This window comes from Tamandua tetradactyla, chromosome 3 (assembly GCF_023851605.1).
Source record: "Tamandua tetradactyla isolate mTamTet1 chromosome 3, mTamTet1.pri, whole genome shotgun sequence".
NCBI lineage: Eukaryota > Metazoa > Chordata > Mammalia > Pilosa > Myrmecophagidae > Tamandua > Tamandua tetradactyla.
Window position 1 is genome coordinate 35,838,552 of NC_135329.1, and position 12,293 is coordinate 35,850,844.

General features: G+C 33.0%; 1 long non-coding RNA gene across 1 annotated transcript in view; it reads left to right on the forward strand.

The window, feature by feature from the left end:
* The window catches only part of LOC143677243 (uncharacterized), a 250,762-nt gene that overhangs the window by 136,540 nt on the left and 101,929 nt on the right, over window positions 1–12,293 (forward strand). The gene's annotated exons all lie outside the window — the stretch shown is intronic.

Below are 12,293 nucleotides of genomic sequence, written 5' to 3' on the forward strand. Positions count from 1 at the left end.
TTGCCAATGTTAGGTTTGTGGTTATATGAGTTTTGACATTATCTATAAGCATTTAACCACCAAAACAATTGAGATACAGAATGTTGCAATCATACTAAAAAAAATTCTGTTGTTTTTTTAATATAAATCTCCTCCCACTTGCAGCTCTTTACCACCACTGATCTCATTTCTGTTGCTTTAGTTTGGCATATTTCAGAAAGCCAGATAACTAAAATCATACAATATGTGGCTTCTTGAGTCTGGCATCTTTTGGTTAGTTTAATGCTTCTGAGATTCATCCATGTTTCTACACATGCCAATTATCAGTTCTTTGTTATTACTGAATGATATACATTGTTCCAAGATCCACATCTCTTTATTCAGTCACCACATGATGGATATTTTGGTTATATCCAGTTTTTGGGAATTATTTTGCCAATAAAACTACAATCATCACTCATAAGTCTTTTGCGTGGAAATACATGTTCGTTTCTCTTAGGTATATACCTAAAAGTGGGATTGCTGCATTGCAACGTATATGAAAATGAAATGAAATGTATATTTAAGTTTATAAGAAACAACCAAATTATTGTCCAAAATGTCTATACCGTTTTGCACTTGCCCCAGAGTATATGAGTTGTCATTGCTCCGTCTATTTACAAACTGTATATTTCTAGGTTTTCTCCCCATTATAATTGGTCTTGGTTATAGTTTGCATTTCCCTACTGATGTTGAGCATCTAGTCATGTGCTTATTTCTTATCTATGATCTTCTTTGATGAAGTTTTGCTGATTTTTAAATTGAATGCTTGCTTTCTTACTATTGAGTTATGAAAGAGCTCTGTACAATCATCATACAAGATCTTTATCAACTATGTGTTTCACAGATATTTCCTCCCCATATCTTGCTTGTATTTCATTTCCATAACATTGTCTTTAGAAAGGCTTAATATTTTAATTTTAATGAAGTCAATTACATAAAACTTTCTGCATTCTGCTCCAGATAAGAAAATTTTGCCTAACCCAAGTTCAAAAAACTATTTTTCTCTGATTTCTTCTAGAAATTTTATAATTTTAAGGTTTACATTTAGATCCATTATCTATTTCTAGTTTAGACATATAGTTTGATATACAAGTTAATGCTCTTATTTTGCATATGGCTATCCAATTATTTCACTGTCATTTGCTTTAGAGACCACATTTTCTCCATTGAAATATCTTGGAACCTTTACCAAAAATCAATGGATGATATTTTTGTAAGACTATTTCTGTTCTGGACTTTGTTCTTTTCCTTTGATACTTTCACCAATATTACAGTGTCTTGATTATTGCAGCTTTGTGGAAACTCTTGAAATTGGATAATATAAATCCTCCATCTTTTTTCTTTTTTAAAAATTGTCTTGCCTAATCTATATTTTAGAAATAACTTGTTGATATCTATTAAAAAATTAGAGGAATTTTGATTGATGTGGTTTTGAATCTATAGATAAATTCGGGGAGAAGATATATCTTATATGATATTAAGACTTCTGGTACATAGATATTGTATATTTGTCTATTTATTTAGATCTGATTTTTTCATTACTTTTTCATATTTTCAGCATGCAAATATGGGCCATATATTGTTAAATTTATCCCCAAGGGTTTCATATCTAATGTTTATATTAACCTTGTGAGGTCTGCCTTTGTTTTCCTCACAAATTTGCTCTAGTTACTTTTGTGCAGGCTCTTTTGGATTTTCCAAATGAGAAATGATGCAAGTTGTAAATAAAGACAGGCTTGGCTTTTTAATCTTTCCAACTTGTATATCTTTTATTTATTTTTCTTGCCTTTTGTTGTTGATTAGGACTTTGGTTTTGTTTTTTTGTTTGTTTGTTTGTTTTATCTTAGCAGACATGCGTTGATGTTTTTCTACAGTAGTTTAGCATCGTACTACAATTTTGTAATTTTCTTGTAGATACCCTTTATCTGGATGAAGACCTTTTGCTTTAATCTGAATCCTCTGAGAGCTTTAATCATGAATGCATGTTGAATTTTGTCAAAATTATGAAGACCATATGGTATTTGTTGTTTAGTGCTGATACAATCAATTACGTTGATTGATGTTCAAATTTTGAGGTGACTTAGCTACAAAGGGACTTTCCTTGTTCCCTGGGAGGAATAGGGTTTGTTGTCCCTCCCCCAGAATTTTAAGTCTTCTGTTCTATAGGAAAGAAGAGTTGGAGCACAAACAACCTTTCATTCCTGCTTCCCTGCATTCATCGCTGCTAATTACCTCTTACATGTGATTCTTGCCCACCAGAATTTCTCATATCTTCAAACCTGCCCTCGATGTTTCTTGTTAGTGGAGACCCATGGAAAAGAGCTCATAAGTGATTTTGTAGTTTCTCCGATTTTGCGCTCTAGGTGGGTGTCATATTCTTAGCAACATTCCTAAGGAAAGGGACTCTGGATCTGACAGTTTGAAATGATAAAGCTAGGAGTAACTTTTCATTGATTTTTTTTTTGAAAAAATGCTTTCATGTAAAATCTGTAAAATGTAAAACCTGCAATTGTTTTACAATAACTTATATTGGAAATATTAGCTTTGGTTTCCTATGAATTTACTAAATATTCTCACTGTTACTCTTCTGAATTTTAAAGAGCTCCTTATATCTTTGCCTTGTCCACTCCCCAACTCTTTTCCTGTGTAAACCCTATCTTTGTGAAGATTATCAAAAATTCATGTGTGATCTTCTCCAGTTTACGTTCAGATAATTGAATGGGAGGTCTTGTGTGTAAGACTTGTTAGGCATTCTATTCCATCCTTGAATAATTGCGAATTCTGCTAACACTAGAATTGCATCTAGCTTAGAGAAGTTTCTCTTTGCTACTTAAACACGATTTAATTCCCCTTCTCTTTTTTTTATCTGTGATTTCATTTGTTATTATAACAACCTTTTCAACTTAAAATGATCCCTATTTTTTACTTGAGTGAGAAAAATAATAGACATTTCGTAGCTTCTTAAGTTTCTTCATATTTGTTACATGATTGATGTGATTCAGTGAGTAAGTTTTGAGAATTTTTCTTAAAATATTACTTCATTTTTATGCTATAAATTTCTCTGTTATTAAATTTACTTTTTGGTTGCGTTTCTTTAGATTTGCATGAGATTACCTTGTTTATTATTTATTAGAGATCTCAAGTCTAATTTCAGTATCCTATAGATGCTGGTACCACTCCAATGTCCCATAATTTGCACTTACTGTGCTGGTTAATCCTATCTCTTCAGTTACAACGTGTCAGTAGCCCTCCATTTCTATCTATAGAGGCAAACTATTTTTTTCAGTGGAAAATACATTTCTGACTATATTCCTAAAATAAACATGATCATAGTTTTAATATTGATTACTATGTCAGATATATACCATGCATCCCTGAGCAATACCAGATTAATCATCTAGTAAAAAAGTCAAACTCTAGCTATAGAACTTGTGTATTATTTTTAACCCAAATCTGTGTAGAAAAAAGACTGAAGAAGAGAATATTAGCACTCAAGAAGCCAGGCCCTGAACCAGAAAATATTTCAGAAAAATTATAAAATTTATGACTTTATGCCAAAATAACAATTTTGAATGTAACAATCTCATTTTTTTTTCTCCTTTTATGTGAGTTGTTACACTAAGAGAAAGAATTGAAGTAGGAAAGTTGATGACAAGGGCAAATATTTCAATAAGACGTATAATAAAAAACTCAATTTAACAGGGCAACCATAGCAGATATAATTCAAAAAGACAGAAAAACTCTAATGCATCTCAAATTGCACCATATAACATTGTTAAAAATAATGTTCAATCTTCTGTATTCTGTCACATATTCCTATTTTAAAACAGAGTTGTTTTTTACATGTATATATGACATATCTTCATATATAAATATATACAACATAACTATATATATATATATATATATAGTTATATATATAGTTATATTAAGCAGAGAGAATATCTTTCATACCTTACATTAATACTTCCTTTTGACTGAATTGAGTGTCACTCCACTAGAAAGAAATAAAACAGATTCTTATGGGAAAAGTGGCAACATGAGATTTGGGATCGTTTCAATGAAAGAAGACAATAATTTAGGATCTTTCAATAGCTAGTGTTATGCTAAAGGAGCTGCACTATATGACAATGCACAGACATAACACTGAACCTAAATCTATTATTCATTTCCACAGGCTATTTTACAAACTCAACTCATACAGTTCCACTGCACATGGAAAAAATTCCATTTCTACATATTGATTTATTTTTATCGATGTCCTATTTTTAAGGAATAGGACAAAAAAAGCACATCACTTTCTTCTCTAAACACGAGATTTTTCTGCATGACATTTTACTTTCTTCTACCTTATATTGAAGACTCGTACTAAAAAAGCCCCACTGTACTTTTAACAATTTACCACTTTAAATATAAAGTGGATGAACAATTCTCAAATAACTGTTTAGTAATAAAATACCAAAGCTAAAACTATACTGATCATAATTGTCTTCTTGTGAATATCATTTCTTTCAATCTCTTTATTCTTGTTTTAAAAATGTATTTTAAGAAGCAATTTGGAATTTAAAGAAAACCATAACCATATGTTAGCAATGTAAGACATATGTATTACAGTCTTATTTATATGAATGAAAAATATGTGAATACTGTTCAATATACAACCTAAATGCATATTTTGGATTCAATAGATATTTTTAATGTGCCAGGCATTTCTGTTGGTTCCAGGGAAACTTCATGGAACTTTAGTTGGACTTAAGATTCCAAATTTCTGGGAGCTTGCATTATAGATTACAAATGGGTGAGAAATAAATAGCAAGGAAATATAAATGGCAATAAGTGGAATGACCATGATATTTATTAGCTAAACTAAAACACTCTTGACAGTCAAATGGGGACCTTATTAATAGTTAATTGTCATGGGAAAACCAGGAAGTATGGTGACCTGTTGATAGAGTGTGAAGAAAATAGAACAGGATATTGATATGATAGTGAGTGGTGAGCTGAAGACTACTTTAGAAAGGGATGTAAAGAAAAAACTCTTTGAGGAGATACCATTTCACCTGAGATCCAAATGACAAGACTGGGCCAACGCTGGGAAGATATTGTGAGTAAATTATGTAAGCCGAAGAAAGAGCAAGTTCAAAGGCCCTAAACTGGGAAAAAAATTGGTATTAGGAAGAAAAGAAAGAAGGCTAGCATGGCTAGAGTGTAGTAAGTAAGGAGGAAACAAAATTAGAGGAGGAAATTGGGGCTGGATTATGTAGGTCTTGTAGTTCAAGGAGTTTATTCTAAGTGTCTTAGGAAGTTACTTGGGATTTGTGGAAAGGGTCAAGACCTTTAATTACAAGTGAGAAATTTCAGGATCACACAGCGAATATAACTTTCTCAAGATTGCATTAAGGAAATTGTAGTGTTGAGTCTGGTTCCTCATCTCCATTCTATGTAATATTTCCTATGTTAGTGAATAGTCCACACCAAAAGACACATTTATGAGCAAAGACAATTTCAAAATCATACCATTGTGAAGGAAATTTAACTGGTTCCTCTTTGCTGCCCCTCAAATAAATTTCTACTGCTGATAGATTAAATTATCACTGCACTTTTATCCATAATTACAAATCATAGGCAGTACTAAATCATCACTGTCCTAGGTTGCCTTCATCACCCGCCCACCACTTACTGGGCTTTCTGGTCTCTTAGCTAAGGATACTGGGTAGCAGAAATATTTTTTAAGCTAGGGTCAATTTTTTTCCTAGCTGGATATTAAAACTGGATAATCTTTTGCACCAACACCTAATTAAAAATCTCTAACAGGCAAAGGAAGCCCATGTGTTTCTAACATTAAAAATATAATCAGCTTGTTGCTCTTTCTCAAGGTGTTAGGGTTTAAGGATAACTGTGGTAATGATGGGGTCTATATAGGATCACTAACTCATTAGAGGCAGTGTTTACATTTTTATTTCTAATGCCAGCACATATAATGTGGAAATAAAGCAAACTCAGAAAATAATTTGAGCAATTATTTCAACAAAACCAATTTTAATAATTGAGACAATCAATAGAATTGATAGACCTTTAGCTAGACTGCCAAAGAAAAACAGGGAGAGGAAGCAAACAAATAAAATTAGGAATAAATGGAGGGACTTTACTTCTGACCCTGCAGAAATAAAACAGTTAATGAAAGGATACTTAGAGCAACTGTATGCCAACAAAATGGACAATTTTTCTATTTAACTGAAGTTAGGTAAAGTGGACAACTTCCTAGAAACTCATGAACAATCTACACTGACTTGAGAAGAAATGGATGACCTCAGCAAACCAATCACAAGTAGAGATTGAATCAACCATGAAAAACCTCCTAAGAAAGAAAGGTCTGAGACCAGATGGTTTTACATGTGAAGTCTACAAGCATTCCAGGAAAAATTGGTACCAATCCAACTCAAACTATTCAAAAAAATTGAAGAGGAAGGAAAGCCACCTAACTCATTCTATGAAGCCAACGTCACCCTAATACCAAAGCCAATACAAGAATGGAAAATTAAAGATAAATCTCTTTAATGAACATAGATGTGAAAATTCTCAACAAAATGCATGCAAATTGAATCCAGTAGCACATTAAAGTAATTATACACCATGCCCCAGGTGGATTTATTCCAGATATTCAGAATTCAAAAAAAGAAAATCAATTACTATATTATACTATATCCACAAATTGAAGGAGAAAACTCTGCATAATTGTCTTGATTGATGCAAAAAAAAAAGGTATTTGATAAAATTCAGCATCCTTTCTTAATAAAAACAATTTGAAATATAGGAATAAAAGGAAACTTTTTCAATGTGATAAACAGCATATATGAAAAATGCACAGCTAACATCATACTCAATGGTGAAAGACTGAAAGCTTTCCTTCTAAGATCTGGAACAAAAAACAAGGATGCCCACTGTCACCATTTTTATTCAATATTGTGTAGGAATTTCTAGCTAGACAATTAGGCAAGAAAAAGAAATAAAAGGCATCCAATTTGGAAAGGAAGAAGTAAAATTTCACTGTTTGTAGATGATATGATCTTATATGTGGAAAGTCCTAAAATACCTACAACAATGCTACTAGAGCTAATAAACAAGTTTAACAATGTGGCAGGATACAAGATCTCCAGGCAAAAGTCAGTAATATTTCTATACACTAGTAATGAACAACCTGAGGAAGAAAATAAAGAAAAAAATCCACTTACAATGGCAACCAAAAGAATCAAATATCTAGGAATAAATTAAACAAAAACATAAAAGACCTACACAAGGAAAATTACAAGAAATTGCTAAAAGAAATCAAGAAAGACCTAATGAAATGGAAGGACATACCATGTACATGGATTGGAAGACTAAATACAGTTAAGATGTCAATTCTACCGAAAATGATTTATAGATTCATTACAATACAAATCAAAACCCCAAAAGCTTTGTTGCTACAATGGTAAAGCCAATTATCAAATTTATTTGGCAGTGCATGGGGCCCTGAATAGCTAAAAGCATCTTGAGAGAGAAAAAAGAAGTTTGAGTTCTCACAGTACCTTACTTTGAAGCACATTACAAAGCTACAGTGGTCAAAACAGCATTATACTGGCATAAAGGTAGATATATTAACCAATGGAATCAAACAGAATTCAGAAATAGATCCTTTCACCTATGAACAATTGACTTTTTCAAGGCAGCCAAGTCCATTCAACTGGAACAAAACAGCATCTTCAACAAATAGTGCTTGGAGAACTGGTTATCCATATCACATGGTATCCAAAACTTTACTCAAAATGGCTCAAAAACCTAAACATTAGAGCTAAGACCATAAAATTCTTAGAAGAAAAATACAGTGAAGTATCTTAAAGATCTTGTGATAGCTGGTGGTTTCCTAGACCTTACGCCCAAAGTGCAAGCAATGAAAGAAGAGATAAATGGGAAAATAGGTTCGCCTCAAAATTGAATATTTTGTGCCCAATGGACTTTGTTAAAAAAGTAAAAATGCACCCTATTCAATGGAAGACAATATTCAGAAACCATATCTGATAAGGACTTATTATCCCAAATATAAAAGAGATCATACAACTCAACAACAAAAAGACAAACTACCCAATAAAAGTGCGCAAAGGACATGGATAGAGTTTTCCAAAGAGGAAATATAAAGGGCTCAAAAGCATACGAAAAGATGGTCATTATCAGGCAAATGCAAATCAGAACCACAGTGAGATACCATCTTACATCTACTAGAGTGATCATTATTGAAAGAAAGAAAGGAAGGAAGGAAGGAAAGAAGAAAGAGAGAGAGCTAGAAAGGAAGGAAGGAAGAAAGAAAGAAAAGAATGAGAGAAAAGTCTACAAGTGCTGAAGAAGATGTGGAGAAATAGGTGTACTTATTCACTGTTGGTGGTAATGTAGAGTGGTGTAACCTCTATGTAAGGCAGTTTGTTGGCTCCTCAGGAAGCTATAGAATTGCCATATGATGCAGCAATCCCATTACTAGGTATCTACTCAAAAGAACTGAAAGCAAGTACATGAACAGACATTTGCACACTGATGTTTAAAATGATAATATTCACAATTTCCAATAGATGGCAGCAGCCCAAATGTCCAACAACAGACAACTGGATAAAAAAAAAAAAGATTGTGGTATATACATACAATGGAATATTAGGCAGCTATAAGAATAAATTCATGATGCATGCAACAATGTAGAAGAAACTCGAGGACATTATGTTGAGTAAAATAAGTCAGAAGCATAAGGACAAACACTGTATGGTCTCACTAATATTCACTAACTATAATGAGCAAACTCTGAGAACTAAATTAGCACTGGTTATCAGGAGATCAAAAAAAAACGGCAGAGATTGGGCAACCAATGCTTAAGAAGTACAGAATTTTCAATAAAGTTAATTGTAAAGGTTCAGTAATGGATAGCACAGTACTGTGTGAGGGTAACACACAATGTAAGTGTAATTAATAGAACTGATTATGAGCATGATTGAAAGAGAAATGCTAGAGTCAAAAGAAGGAAAGCTAGAGGATGAAGACTGGGATAGTGGAACTTAGCAAAATCTGAACTGGACAATGATGCTGTTTAATTGTTTAAATATATGAAATTCTTACATGAACTAGAACAAATGTGCATCACTATTACAGGGTGTTAATAATAGGGTGCTAGAATAAGAATATTTTTCCAACATATTAAAAAAATCAGATAATACAAACTAAGTTCTATAGCTAGCAGTACATTCATTGTAATATTTGTGCAGTATTTGTAAAAAAGGCTCTATACCAATGCTAAAAGTTAGTGATAGGGAGATATAAGGGGTATGAGATTTTTTTCTTTGGAAAAAATGAGAATATCCTCATATTAACAGTAGTGGTGAATGCGTAACTATGTGATTATGCCAAGAGCCATTGATTGTACACTTAGGATGGATTGTATGGTGTATAAATAAAACTCTTAAAAAATAATAGGGGAGGATGAAGGGTATGGAATGTTTTGGGTTTTATTTTATTTCTTTTTTTAGAGTAGTGAAAAGCTTCTAAAGTTGATTGTGATAATGAATGCACAACTATTTGATGATACTGTGGGACACTATATAATTTAGGTAAATTATAGGATTCAATAAAATTACATTAAAGAAGAATAGCCCATATTTAACTGTTCTGATTTTTCTCAGTTCTTCATCTGATTTATGCCTTGGATATATAGTATATATTTAAGATAGTACATTTTTTGTAATTGCTTCACCTGCAGAAGAAACTTTCTTTTCCTCTGTTCCTTCTCTGGTAATCTTGATTTGTTCTCTTTGTTTGTGTACAGAATTTTCTCCCCAGTTCCTATAATTTTTGAAATTCTACCCCTCACTTAGTTCCCTGACTTAATTACTCTTATTAGTTCTGAAACCTCCTGTCTTAAAGCAGTTCATTTTAACCCAACCCTCCCCCTTTTTTTTCTGTGAAACTTTTCTGCCTCTCTGTTATTCCCCTGTAGGGGACCATATAAATAGGGTATCCTGCCTCAGGAAGCCAGAGACGGTCAATCCAGAAAGGTGGGTCCCTCCAGAAAAATCATTTCACTGGGTTGGTCCAGTCAACAGAAACTGTGTTGAATGAGCACAGCACATTTCAGCCACAGTTTTCCTGTGGTCTCTCTCTTCCTATACCCATTCCTAGGTACCTTTTTAATGCAACACTCCCTAGTGGCTTCTGTTCTGCCCCGAGTCTCTGTGTACTTTGATCCCTGTGCCCGGATGTTTGTGGAGGTTCTATCACTGCTGCTCCTGTTGGGATGTGGGACCTCATCCAGGCTGTTTCTGAGGAACTAACCAAGGTGTGTGGAACTGAGTGAGGGAGAGGGAGTTGACTGGCAGATTTGGGGCAGATGTTTCCTCCTGATATTTTCCTTTTTTTACCATCTAACATTAGTGGAGTCCTCTCCAGTCTCTCCCAACTTCCAGAATCCTAGGCAAGTGAGGTATGTCCTTTTATTCATTGAATCTCTAGGGAGGTTTTTATCAGTATGACTTCCATGGCCATGCTGGTGATGTTATTCTCAGGTAGGTTATCTTTTTACTCTAATGATGAAGCCCTTTAATGAATATTTAAAAAAATTGTCCTGGACTTTATTTTACTTGAGTTTTTTTTGTCACTAGTGCTTTTGGTGAAAAGTATGAGAAATCATTGACTAACACAAAGTTCTGAAGATACTTTCCTATATTATCCTCTAGGAGTTTTATAGACTCAGTTACTATATTTAAGTCTTTGACCCATGTTAAGTTGATTTTTGAATATGGTGTGAGGTAAGGGTCTACTTTCATTCTTTTACTTAAGAATATCCAGGTTTCACAGTATCATTTGTTGAAAAGATTATTCTTTCCCAATTGCATACTCTTTGTCACCTTCTCTAAAATCAGTTGGCCATAAAAGTGAGGGTTGACATCTGAAATCTCAATTCAATTTTGTTGATCTATATGTCTGTCCTTATACCAGTTTCATACTGTTTTGATTACTGTGACTTTTAAAACATTTTAAAATCAGGGAGTGTGAGTTCTCTGACTCTTCTTCTTTTTCAAGGTGTTTTAGACTATTTGAGATTCTTTATTGTTTATGTAAATTTGATATTTGTCTTTTCTATTTCTGAAAAGGTTGTTGAAAATTTTATGGAGATTGAGTTGAATCTGTAAATCACTTTGGTTAAAACTGATGCCTTGAAAATATTGTCTTCCAATTCATGAAAATGAATATCTTTCCATTTATTTAGGTCTTCTTTGATTTCTTTTAGCACTATTCTGTAGTTTTCCCTATACAGGCCTTTTACACACTTGGTTGAGTTTATTCCTAGGTATTTGATTTTTTTAGTAGCTTATATAGAAACACCACTTACTTTTATGTATTGATTGTATAACCTGGTAATTTGCTGATTTTGTTTATTAGTTGCAGGAGCTTTAATGCGCATTTTGCAGGATTTTCTGTATGTAGTATCAGTCATCTGATAATGGGAAAATTTGACTTTTTCCTTTCCAATTTTGAGTCAGTTTATTTCTTTTATTTGCCTAATTGCCCTGGCTTCACTTTCAGTACAATGATGAATAACACCCGGGACAGTGGGCATCTTTGTCCTGTTTCTAATTTTAGAAGGAATAATTTCAGTCTTTCACCATCAAGTATGATATTAACTGTGGCTTTTTCATATATGTTTTTTATTATGTTGAGGAAGATTCCTTCTGATACTAGTTTTCCAAGTGTGTTTTTTTTGTTTTTTGGTAATCAAGCAAAGGTTGGACTTTTTCCTTTTTCTTTTTACATGGGCACACACCGGGAATCAAACCCGGGTCTCTGGCTTGGCAGGAGAGAACTCTGCCACTGCCTTTTTTTAATCGTTTAAGAAGATTATGTGTTTTTCTTCCCTTCATTCTGTTAATTTTGTATATTATATTAACTGATTTTCTTATGTTGAGCAATTCTTGCATACCTGGGGTAAACTTCGCATGGTCATGGTGTATAATTCTTTTAATATGTTTCTGATTTTGTCTGCTAATATTTTTTATTATTTTTGCATTTATATTCATAAGGTATATCTTGTAATTTCCTTTTCTTGTGATGTCTTTAACAGACTTTGGTATTAGGGTGATGCTGGCCTCATTAAACGAGTTAGGAACTGTTTCCTCATCTTCAAATTTTTGGAAGAGTTTGAACAGGATTAGTGTTAATTCATTTTGCAAAGTTTGGTAATGTTCACCATTTTAGCCATCTGA